This window comes from Lissotriton vulgaris, chromosome 7, assembly GCF_964263255.1.
Source record: "Lissotriton vulgaris chromosome 7, aLisVul1.2, whole genome shotgun sequence".
NCBI lineage: Eukaryota > Metazoa > Chordata > Amphibia > Caudata > Salamandridae > Lissotriton > Lissotriton vulgaris.
This window is the reverse complement of record NC_141695.1, coordinates 1,690,301,876-1,690,315,334: the sequence shown is the minus strand read 5'-3', so window position 1 is coordinate 1,690,315,334 and position 13,459 is coordinate 1,690,301,876.

The window sequence follows — 13,459 nt, the reverse complement described above, 5'->3', positions numbered from 1 at the left end:
ACTGCAAGAAGGAACAAAGCCGCCAACAAGAATAAAGGTCGACTTTTTACTGCATTTGGTGCAGAAACATTTGTGCAACCTTCGTGCCACATTACGTAGGCTCGAATGATGAACTGAAAGTCCGAGCTTACTCCTCACTCGTGGGGTAGCTGATGCTCACTGGTCCACCGGAACACATCACAGACATAGAAGAAAGACCCAGCTCATTATCTTCCTCGAGTCTTCCTTCATGTCAAGGCTCAGAGTACCTCTGGGAGACTGAAATAAGGTGTCGAAAACAGAGGAACCCTTGACATTAGATGGTACTCCTGGGTGTAGTGAGCCACCTGGCCCCTCCGAAAACTTGTATCACTTTCACCCTCCTGGGCCGGGCTTGGACCCGGAGGTATAAATAAAGTGTGATGTCAGCGCTCGTGGCTGGCGGCAGGAATCAAGCTCCTGAGTAAACGTCCCGTTATTGTATGCTCCCAAAGGGTAGGCCTTGCCTCCACCCCAACCCTAGAGTGCCACACCCCATAACACTGGGGATTCCTCCTCCTTCAGGGAATCCTGATCAATACTCCAAGTCACCTGCTCCCAGGTGAGCTGAACTGCAAACAAACTCCTGGTTCACACTGAAAAGGGCCAGTGGGCCAGATTTAGGGACCCATTATGATCGCGGTTTTCCCGCATTCCTCTGGCCCGGCGGAAGCCACTGCCGGCCCGGAGGATGCGGGAAAACCGCTGCGGACCCACCAAAGACCCACCGCCACATTAGGATGGCTGGTGGGTCTTGGTTTCAGTCCGCCGCTTTTCCGCCGCGGTCGGCTTACAACCGCGGCGGATCAGCTCTAATATGGTGGCGGTGTCTCTCAGACACCGCCAGACATATTAGGGTGGCTTCTAAAACATGCTTTTCCCCGGCAAATTCTCTGCCGGGTAAAAGCATACGGATCTTCACCCAAGGGGCCCGTTGCGGGCCCCCTGGGTGAAGGTTGGGTGGGGGTTGCACATAGGGGGTACCTATGGTACCCCCCTGCATTTACATGTAGAAAGCGGCAGGCACCACGCGGTGCCTGCCGCTTTCTGCATGTAAATGCAATGCGTGCATTTTTAACATTGCGGCGGGTGCAGCTTGAAGCCGCACCCGCCGCAATGTTAAATATAGAGGATGTGACCGCCAGGGTGGCGGTCACATCCTAATTGCACAGGAGGGAACGCCGCAGCACATGCGGACGTTCCCTCCTACTCCGCGATCGTAATGAGCCCCTTAGTTTTAGAAGTTTCAGTAATTCCTTCATCAAAGCGATGGTGTAAAATACTCTATCGCCCTGATGTAGTAACCATGCTCCGAGTTTCCAGATGTCCTTCGGCCTAGCAAACATCTCTTAACATTGGCAGGAGCCACCCTCAACATGAGGGTAACCATCCGTTAAACTTTTAACATGTTTTTGTGTTTTCAAAAACAGAATTCCAAAAGGGATTTTGTTTTTCAAAATACAAAAGCTAATGAACGCTACACCATGGGAGTTCCTCTTCTGAGATGTGGCGTCATTTTGTAGTTTTCACTGCCCCTTAAAGCCAGGCTTCAGCCAGCAGTAATGGACAGTGAAAGCTGGGTATTTGATTGCCCACTTTATATCTGGCGGGTGGCCAACTGGCCAATCCTCTAAGGACCCTTACTTCGGCAGAGGAGTATGTCAACTACAGAGACAGAGTAGACTCCGTCACTGGCACGCTTAGGGTCCGCAGTCTGTAATTCAGGGTGGTAGACCTTCACCTGGGGAGAGGATGTGGTGCAGCGGTCAGAGGTGCCAACTCGTGAGTTGGGAATACGGGTTCAAGTATCGGCATAGGCTCAACATACTGTGATTCTGGGTGAATCACTTAATCTCCATTTGCCCATGAACAGCGCCTGGATATCCTCACGAGTGATAAGCATCGCTACATAAATTACATATTACAATTACCTTGGCGGAGAGGGTCCTCCGCCACTGCTGCTAAGCTTCCTTTCTGCCAAAGCCTGAATCAGCCCCAGTGTTTCTTGATTTGGTCTTGTTTGCCCCAGAGGGTATGGTATCAGAAGAGGCTGCCTGCTTTACAGTGCTTAGTTTGTGCCCGTTGCAATAGGTGATTGAGGCTGATAAAAGAGCAAGAGGGAGAAAGGGGAAAAGAAGGAGGGAGAGCTAGCAGGCCTGTGATAGTGGGGAGGAACATGGATGGAAAATAACATAGTGAGTGGAATAAAAGACAGCAACTTCAGGTTGGTGGAAGAAAAGAATAAATGTGGTGCAATCAAGACTGGGTAAAAGTGGCACACAGAACCAGTCTGTGCCAGCGAGAGGCTCCAAAGCAATGCTTTGGGCCCCTGCGCTTATTTATTTATAAATAAAGCATTGGCACCATGCCCATCACTCCTCTTAAGTGGTTCTTATAGACAAGGTCCTTTTGTCAGATTTCACCGCTGGCAGAAAAAGGGTTTTACTATTGATCTTACTGAAGGAGTTACCTTCCCTCACCGACCTTCAGAACATCCTCTGACACTAGGAGGCCCGTACAATGCTGCAGGCTCCTTCCTGGGGACAACTCGCCCTCAGAGCACAGCAATGCCAGGGCTCCAAGGCACTCAGAAAATAATAGGGTAGTGGGTGTCGCCTAGGCTAAGATTTCGAGAGATAGCATGTTGAATTTTAAGGCCTCCAAAAACTGTTTTCTACTCATCCTCTCGGTTATAGGTTTAAATCCTGGAAGAATGCAATGGACCATTCATCTTTTTAGGATCTATACATTAAGCATGAATCAGGTGAATAACAATATCACACATAATTTCCGAGTCCACTTGTTTTTTCCAGCTTCGGAAAATGAAAAAGATCCGCCGGATGCTCACTCAATCAACTTTGACCCAGGTGGTAATGGCCTTGGTGTTGTCACATTTAGACTACGCCAACGCCATCTATCTGGGCCTCCCTGTTACACTTAGTAAACGCCTGCAGATGGCCCAAAATCAGGCAGCTAGACTTATATATCGTCGTCCGCGATGGCAGTCAGCCAGACTTCTTTTGAGGCAACTTCATTGGCTCCCGATTACACACCGCGTTACCTTCAAATCGGCGTGCATAACTTTTAAGTCCTTACACGCTCGTAGTCCGAAGTTTATTCAGGATCTTTTGCCCAGATATATCCCGCCCTGCCGCCTTCGTTCCGCTTCTCAAATCCTTCTGACTGTCCCTCGCTATAAGTCCCTACGCAAGGGAGGCCGCAGGTTTGCCACTCTTGCCCCAAAGCTATGGAACTCCCTCCCCTTGGAAAGTCGCTCTTGTACTACTCTTCTCCCATTTAGGAGGCTCCTAAAAACTTGGCTGTTTGTCCAGGCCTTGGCTTAATTCCCTTGATGGTCTCCTAATTGTAGCTTCAGAGTTCTGTCGGTTAGCGCCATGAAACCTTCGGGTGTGCGAGCGCTCTATAAAACCTTGTTAAGATAAGATAAGATAAGATATAGTGGTAACTTTGCATATGTCGTTGGTTTTATCAACTGTGGACATCTTCTAGTTGAACTAAGCACTGTTAGGAGTACAACTGAAGGGCAGAGAGGATGTGATGGTACATTGAGTGTTTGGCAGCCATTTGGATTCCTTGGAACGCAGTCTATATCCATCACTACCATGCTCTGGAATTAGTAGGACAAGAGAAATAACACACATTCCTGTGATAACAACATTGATATTTGAGCAGGCACCTATCCCTAGTTATTGCCCTGGGACATCTTGTGGCTGAACTGTGCTGCTTGGGGCCCTTAGTTAGATAACAAGTGTTATTGACTCGCTCCACGGTCAGTGATGCTACATGGACTGAGAAGGTCATCTGGCATGAGAAGATGCTTTTACGAACCTGTGACCACGCCCCTTCTCCAATGTATGTGCGCTGCCCTGTACAACATGCGACTATTGTGATCTATAACAGCCATATTTTTTCACAACGCTGGAACCTGTTAAGTAGGACTCTTTGGTTCTCAGGCATGAAAATTGCAGAGAGAAAATATAGCCATTGAGCACATGTTGTTAGTATTACCACTGAAATGATTAGTCTGCTGTTCTAGGCCCTATGCCTGTTACACACATTCCTTAATGTTAAGTACAGTCATGTTAATATGCATTTTGGCCTGTCTTGCATATAACATGCTTTATAATCATGACTTGTCGCCATTTTGCATGCAGTCTAAAATCTTTGACAACCATATTACTATTTCTACTATTTCCTCCATAACTACTACTAGCGTGTTATAATAATGTGGTGTAATATTACTATAGAATTGGCAAAAAGACGCCCTTCGTGTATACAGCTTACCACTCACTGCTTCAGACCACTACTTCTTCATGGTGCTTTTTTTTCAGTGAATCAGTGTAGAGCATGGAGTTGCTTTCCTGGATACATATTTTCATTGGGCGAACTATCCCTGTGGCACGTTTCAAAATCTGCACCTGTGCAGACCAGGGGAGTGTGCCATATTATGATGAATGCGGCATCAAATATATAAAAAAAATCCTAGAGCTGGGTCTACAGGATTACGCAGAAAATTCTGCAAGTACTGACTCCAGGGCTATCTCTCGGGTAAAGGAGGCCTATCGGTGCAGGCAAGGCACAGCCCCCAGGCGGCCTTTGATAATCTGCTAGTAAACTACTCTTACAATCCAATCAACTTGACACATGGGTGTGGCTTCCGAATTGGAACCTCATGTTTTATTTAACTAGACTGCAATTAAGTCTATTGCACCTGATAGTTGCTTTTCCTCTGAATACAGTCTGTGGAGAACCACTGCCTAATGCCCATGCATTAAAACTCCCTCTCAAAGTACATTGCATTTTATTGTATTTTGTGCTCTAGATGCTCATGCAAGGAAGAGATTTATGTGCCCTATTTTTTACTCATTTAATACAAACTCCCATAAGGAGGCTTTTGAAGGACTGCAAAGGCTGTAGAATGAGAAAATGTAAGTGGCAGTGGGAAATGTTGTCCACCTTTCAATGGGGGTTAGAACAAAATATGACTCCATGTAAAAATGTTTTCCTTTTATATCAATATTTTAGGATTTGACCCTGTTTTTAAATGTTTATATTTTTAAATCATGAATCTAATTTAGATATCTTATTATTGGCAGTCTTTTATGTAGTGTTTCCATGATACAAACTGTATATTATCCCCTGTCCTCTGATGTGTTTTGAACTCTCTAATGCTGCTATATTCATGAAACGTTTTTATCTAGGGCAAGGGTTACTGTAATAATCCGATAGCCGTAATGATATCCTCATCTATTCTGGTCATCGTTCGGCCTTGCCCTGCCAGTGAATCCTTCGCAAATGACCCTGTCCACTTGTTATCGTGCACATTGTAGCTCCATCCAGGGGGGATGGACATAGTGGTTGGATTCTGTCAATCTGTGTAATCTGAGAACATATCTACTAAACTGTCCTGTTAATTGCTGCCTAGTTCTTAACAGTTCTGTTTGTCACTTGATTTTGTATCACAAATATAGCCTGATCTGGGATGTGTAGATATATTGCGTTTATTGGTTGCATTCTATGGTGGGGGGTTTTTTTGCCCCCTCCCTTTGAGATGTCACTCACTATGCACCATGTGTCACTTTTTAGGGATTGTACTGCTTGCATGATTATACATGTTCCGAAATAATACCAAATTTAAAAAAAAACGTTTTTATCATCTGTACTTTTATGGCCATGATTGGCCGAATAAAGTTTTGTGACTGATTGAATGCGCCATGCCAGGAAGCTGCAACGTTGTGCTGCCCTGGAGGCAGCACATTCAGTGATGCATGGAGCAGCTTTTTGCTAACCAGATTTAGAATGAACCTGATCCACTATTCACTAGGCACCTTCCCCACGTGGGGTAAACCGGAGCATGCACCACCGTGTGAGTGTGACCAGTTTTCTAATCAGGACACTCTCCATTTTCTGTTTTTTTGTGCATTTCATAACACGGAGAGGAGAAAATATCTAATTCCCCTCCTGAAAATTCTTGGCTTCATACAAGTGAGACCAGCCTTGCTTTATCTTCAGAGATTACCGGATGCACACGTCACTTTTTGTGTAGCAAGTTTTCTAACAGCCGCATACAGAGGAAGAAACAAAAGAATCCCTAGAACTGTACTGTTTTAAACTAAAAACCAATATATTAACTGTAACTTTATTTTATATATCATGGTGATTAATTAAGTGACTCTTTTACGGACGCTGTGTAAAAACAAAATGAATTGTGGGTATTTTTGAAATGTTTTTAATGTATGTATTTCTCTTGTCTTTTATGATTTTAACAAAAATCGAATAAAGTGTATTTTGACTGACTGACTGCATGGAGCAGCTGCTTCCAAGCTGCACTGAGTTTCACAGAGATCCCCCTGAAGATGGGTGCAGTGAATGTCTGCACCCACCTGCAGGGCGATGACTGCGGGGTCCATGGGACCTGCTTTCTCTCCTCCAGTGAGCTGCCATGCAGGTGCACACTAATAGTTTCCCATCTTTTTTTGTGGTGCACCGTCTTTGCGGCTCCTATGGACCTATTTGCTTCTACACCGTCCTCTGTATTAGGGCACAGGTGCAAAGACAAAGGGATTCCCTCAATTCTATGGGGCACCCCCCCATTCAAATAGGGAAATGCCCTTTTACAACAGCACTGACGCTGCATGTCCACCAGCACTATCAGTATTACAGGAGAGCACAAGCGTCTGTGGCCCCCTCTGTAATATCATAGTGCCTCAGGAATGCACAAAGCAGGCCAGTGCCTTTTGCACCCCTGTGTAATGCGCCCCTGATGTACTTTTCGTAGAACAACAACTTCCAGGTCAGAAACACTCAGATGCACAACAGTGTTTAGTCGAGGTTTTGTTCTCATGGTTTGTTACTAGCCCATTCTTCGTTTTGTTTCCCGATTCACTCTCTAAGCACCCCCTGGGTCTACCGAGCCTACTTATTTCTTCAGCAGAAACTCTACAATAAGTATTCCACCCAATATCAGTATTGGAGCCACTCCAAACAAAAAGACACAATGGTAGGTATCCTATTTAGGGAAGCTGATAATTACAAAGTCTTTTTTAAAGAACGGCATTATTTGTGAATCTTTCTAGGTATGTATTGTTTATCATAGTTTCAAATATTTTGATTATTTGTTCTTCTGGAGGCCCATTTATAAATGTAATTTAAGCTGTCTGAAATACATGCAATATATAAAACAAATTGTTTACATATAAGTGATGTTCCTAAAGGCCTAGAACACTGTTCAATCATCAGATATACCTGTTGTTCTTTCAGTAAGCAATATATAACTCATATGGCATCTTCCATAAATATTGTATATGTGAATTTCCCAATGGAATGTATCATCCAATTTCTGTTTTTCAAGTGTAAGACCTGAATTAGTATTTAATAAAGCATGTATTAGAGAAGTAATTTTTGTTTGTTAATAAGGAGATAATGAAGACATTTCAGTCTGGTGGAAATCCAGATTAACCTATATGCAACAACTCGTATAGTTAACATCCTTCGATGTTCATTTAACATATAACGTAAAAAAAATTAAGTCACTTTCATTCAGCTTACCTACATATGCCAAATGATCCAAAAATACTGATAGAGCATCATATGCATGCTATTAAAGATCCTATACATCCCAAATAATATGTCTAAGAAAGTGCCCCTTTTGGGGATAATGGACGATGAAGGATGCAATGTGGGGCAGGTACATTAATCGTGTTGGGTTGTTTGTTGGGTAACAGAACATTGCTAAGTATTGGCTGCTGTTGAGGGCCCCACCAATGAGAATGGCTGGGTGAAATGAATAGAGGCACAATGATGGAGAGTGTAACATACCAGGAACGTGGCTTACCCCTCAAGCATGATAAAAGATGGAGTTCCTGGATCCCTCATTTTGGACTTGCGATGTAACATGGCTGCGAGTTGTACTCAGATGCTCAGACGAGGAGGGAAAGTATATAAGGTCATTGATATGCAGTCATAATGATGAATACAAATTATATGTATTGTGTGGCTGATACAAAGGCTTGTTGACTAACAATAAAATCAATACACTTTAAAATTAACATTGTAGAGACATTGATATGGCTCCATTGAGACTTTAACACTTGTAAAGTGGATTGCAATAGAAATAATGATTTATATTAGTACTGTATATGATTGTCATTTTTGAACATCTCTCACTATTTTAAAACCAGCCGAACCCAATTCTGCCACTGAATATTTTTAAAATTCTGAGATCACCATTGTTTACCTTAACTGCACCTCAAATATTTTTATTGTCTAATTCTCTTTTTTTTTCTTGCTACCTCTTATGTAATAAGTTGATTTTTTCAAGAGAGCCATAGAAATCAAGTAAATTCAATTTGTTTTGGACCTAATCTTTTCTTTTTCACTATTAAGAAAGGTCCTCACGTCCATTCATTCCTTCATGAAATGCTTCTATCTGTTGTGTGAGAGACTCTAATGACTCACAATTAACCCAATGCTGCCAAAGCCTGCCAACATTACAAGTATTATTATAAATCTTACCATATCAATGATCCATCCTATCTGCAATTGGTCCTGCATCTCTTTTGGTAAATTCTTATGATATTAATGTCTATGAAATTTACTAACAGATTCAGTAGATCCTTTTCTAACACTGCCATTAGCAATTAATACATGCATTTCATCACGACTGGGTACCTTTTCACCCTCAATTCTGAATGTGTGATTAATTATATCCAGACAGCTATGGAATAAATAAATCTCTGACACCTACAAAAACAAACAGTAGTTTATGAATAGTGTTGCTAAAGATTATGAAGTCTCTAGGAAATTCACAAGCAGGAAACAATTTGTCTAGTTCTTGAATTTTTGAACCCCTATTTTACATAATGATTGTGAAGCCTTTGTTTTATATCAAACCAGAATTCCCTCTTCAGTATGATCACCCATAGAAAGACACACAAGAGTTTGGTTTGTGTAGTTATGGTTACAGAGATAACTGTCATAAACCTTGGGTACACACTTCTACATCTCGATGGGGTAGACACTGTTCCTACGGAAAATATACGAGCATTGTCCTTGTGGTACTAGATTTATGTAAGGACCAACTTATCTACTATAGCAGTACAAATGTTTCCAGTTGTTGTCTGTGGGGTGCAGATCTGTAGGGGTGCGGATATGCAACATGCATGGAAGGGGAGCCTCAAAAACCTGCAAGTTCTTCATAAAATCTCTATCCCAGTCACTGAGAAATGCTCCAGAGATAAGATTTCATCTCCATTCAATCTAAACGTGTGTGGTGCTTCCACAAAAGTTCTAAGTCCTGCCACTAGATGCCATTTCACAATGATCAGCTACATAAGATAGAGACATATCACACTGTTTTGCCGACTCAATGAAAACGCGTTACTTCTTTCATTTCCTTGGTAACAATGGTAACATCACTCTCTATGTCCCCTTCATTGTTAGCAGTAGCACAGGCTCCGGATAGGAGAGAAAAACTTGCTTTCTCAATACCTCTGCTTTTGCTCTCCAAGATTTATAACAGCCAATCAAAGCAGATAGTGATAGGGCCGTGTTAGGCTCTTTGAGGCTTTCCAGGCCATGCTGCAAATACTGTAAAAGATCAAGGGCCAGATGCAGGTAATCCAGATTTACCGATTTTAAAATACTGAAATTTACTGGTTCAGTATTTTAGAATCGGTAAATTGGATGTAGGTATTCATTCAGTAAATTTTACCGAATCGGTAAGATTCGGTAAATTTTACCGAATCGGTATTTACCGATTCGGTATTTCCCATTCATCCCTATGGGCCTATAGGAATGAATGGGAATTACCGAATCGGTAAATACTGATTCGGTAAAATGGGGAACACATTCAAGGGTGGCAGGGTGTCACTTTGACACCCTGTTACACCCCTGAATAGTGCATGGGTGCACATGTGGCACACATACATGCCCTAAGGGCATGTATGTCTGCCACACGGCACTGTTATAATTTGCAAAAAAATTGCTTTTTTTAGGGTTTTTGATATTTACCACCAACTTGTATTTGGTGGTAAATAACGAATCCTGAAATGGGAAAAGCACTCATTTGAGTGCTCCCTACATTAAGGATGCAGTAATTTACCAAATCGGTATTTTAAGAATTCAGTAATTTACTGATTCCTTAAATTACCGATTCAGTAAATTACTGAATCCTTCAATTTGGCCTCCTACATCTGAAAAGCCTAATACCGGTCGGTAACGGCCGAAATTCAGTAATTTCGGCAGTTACCGACAGGTATTAGGTTACCTACATCTGGCCCGAAGTAATTATTGATCGCCTGTATGTTCTCCTTTTGGAAGACGTAGCACATCCCTTTTTACCATGAACACCATCTCATAAGATGTTTGGATCAATAAAACATGTCTTGGCATATTATTTAAAGCTCTCTGTGCACTATACAGATTGTATAGCCAGGAGGCTTGCTTAAACCTACACTCTCTCGAAGCCTCTTTCTTCCCCAGGTTTCAATAAGTCATTACCTATAGACCAGGGTAAAGACATGGGAAGGTGGATGCTCCCTCAACAAGAGATGACCCAGGTGGCGAGAGCACTGAGTATTCTTGTACTTAACAAGATCGCATTAAAATATATTGATTTTTTTTTTTAGCATAAATAAAGTAGCATTACATTTTGTAACTCCACAACTAAGGTTTCAGGAAAATTTTCAAATATGGCCCTAACTGGGTGTATTGCTGTTTCACAAAAAATTTATATATTCCTGTAGAAAATAACAGGAAAAACATCTTTCATTGGCTGTATTGGAGGACATTTTTGGGAAAGGAAGACATTTGATCTGCTACTGACATTTTTGATGGTCAGCTTTTCGTGTGGATATTTATAATTGTGTAAGCAAGTGTGAAATATGAGCCCAAATAAAAGCATCTCGTCAAAATCCCACCACCTACTCCTGATAGACCCTGGAGCTCAATTTCAATGGATTTCAAGATAGACCTTCCCCATTTTAAAGAAGTAAACCCTATATTGTTTATTATAGACTTTTGTTGTGATATTGAAATTTGGCCGCTATGAGTGCTATGGTAATCGGGCGATGTCTTAGGGTTCCATGGCACTAGGAGAAGTGGGAGTGGACAGGATGAGGCAGAGTTTGGAAGCTCTGCACATCAGCCAGCTGGGATCGAAGCAACAAAGAATATTTGGACTTCAACCATCTGGATCTTGTCATTCCTGCATTCTTACTACAGAACTTGCTATGATGTTCTTGCAAGAAGTTTTTTGTCCACATCGCTTGCCCTTGATCGCTTTCACCAAAAGCAGTTCTCAATTTGTGTCCAAATTCTGAACAGTACTCCTGAAAAAAATAGGAATGACAAATCATAAATCCACCAGCTATCATCCCCTGTTGGATGATCAAAATCACACAGCATCTGAACCGGAATATAGAACAGTACCTCAAATGCTGTAACATGAATCAACAAGAACGGCGGCTCACATGACTAATCACTGCAGCATCTGCAATGCATACAATTCACTACTGGCTTGTTTGGCTCACTTTCCATTTTGATCTGTTCAGCTGGTTTCCATTCATAGGTTGTATCTAACTCAATTCCACACATTTCTGTTCCCTGCACTAATGGCATTGATAGCAAACATACAGGCCAGATAAACGGCTTCACTTGTGTCAAGCAAAACCTTACTTCAAGAGATTTAATAGAGCGCAATTGTCGGTCTTCTCCATTGTATGATTTTGGTGATGAGGTTTGGCTTCCCACCTGTTTTCTGCACATCCCTGGGTGTCACAAAAAAAATTCACCATTTGGAGGACCATATGCTATTATTTATTTGCTGGAAAATGGAGCAATGTGTTAGGCGCTTCCCCATCACTATAACTCCATCTGGTATTTCATGTATCCCACACATACCCTACTGTCATATCTCCCTCCTGGCTTATCTCCCACACCTACACCTCCACTGATCATGGTTAGCTGAACCCCGGCATTTGGGGTTGAGGCTATTATCGATTTCTGGAAACTCAGGGTTTGATCATAGTATTTGGTGAATTGGAAGGTCTTGCAAACGTGCGGACTACGTCCATCCATCCCCGTTGATGGTATATTTTCAACAACAATTTCCCCAGAAGCAGGGTCCACTGAAATCTGGGAAAGAGCTTCCTTAGGGGCTAGAGGGGGGTACTATTAGGAATTCAAGGAGGATGTGGCATGTAGTAACTAGCATAACCTGCCATCTAAGTTATGGTTAAGCAGAGCAGCATATGAGGAAGACCAGCATATGGCATCCAGCAGCTAGGGTATTAGGGCAGAGGATGGTGTGTGTGATTTGGAATTCAGGTCAAGGGTTGGACCATTTGGGTCAATGTAGTCAGAGAAGCGTTCATGGGCAACAAAAAACAAGGCGATGAATTAAATGTTTGGATAGAGGTGTGTCGCCGTGGCAGGGCGACTGATGCTGGACGCTGGGGATCACGGTTTGATCCCTGGCTCCGGCGGCAGGAGTTTGCCCAGCACCATGCGACTCTGGACAATAGCTCCTTAATCTTCCCAACGGCCCCCATCGCCGAGATACCCCTTTGGGGGTGAAATGCGCTATACAAGTACCGGATTTACATTTATTTTATTTGGGGTAATCTCAGCCATTAGAAAGCACTGAATGTTGCATTTCAGTCCATTGTTTTTCACTCACCATGCCACTGCAGGTAGGGGCCACCTTAAGCAAATCAGTACTGACCCTCCTCCTTTTGAGACCCCCCCCCAACCTGAACTGCCAGGCGATACCCTCTCCAAAACGGAGCACAAGCAACCCCAGACTGGTTTTGGCGTATATGGTTCTCTTCAGTAGGGTTCCACTTTGGGAGCACAAGACTCATGTCTCTGCATACTCATCACACTAAATGCATCAACTGCAACAAAAAACAATGTGATGGATGGAATGTTTGAAATAATCTCAGTCAGTGGCAATCGCTCTGGGCTGCATTTCAGTCCGTTTTTCCCTCACAATGCCACTCTAGACAGAGTCTGCCATATGCAAATCAGCACTGACCCTGTTCCTCCTGGGACCCACCCATCTCGAACTGCCAGACGATGCACCCTCCAGAAGGGAACAACAACCCCAGATCAGTTTCAGCCTTTTTGGGTCTCGTCAGCAGGGTGCAGATTTTGAACTACGGCACACTGAGCAGAGGACCCACATCTGGGCATACCTGTCAAACTTACAGCATCAACTGCAACAAAAAACAAGGTGATAAATGGAAAATGTTAATGATTGAGAAGCAATTGGGACAAGTAATGGCGTGTACCGGCGCCTGGCAACACTTTGTGCTAGTTCGTTTAAAGACCTTCTTCCCACACCTTTTTTGTTTTCTTTCCTAGTGGTTCCCTCAGTATTTTACTACATATTGTTCTGGGTGTTTCCTCCTGACCTAAA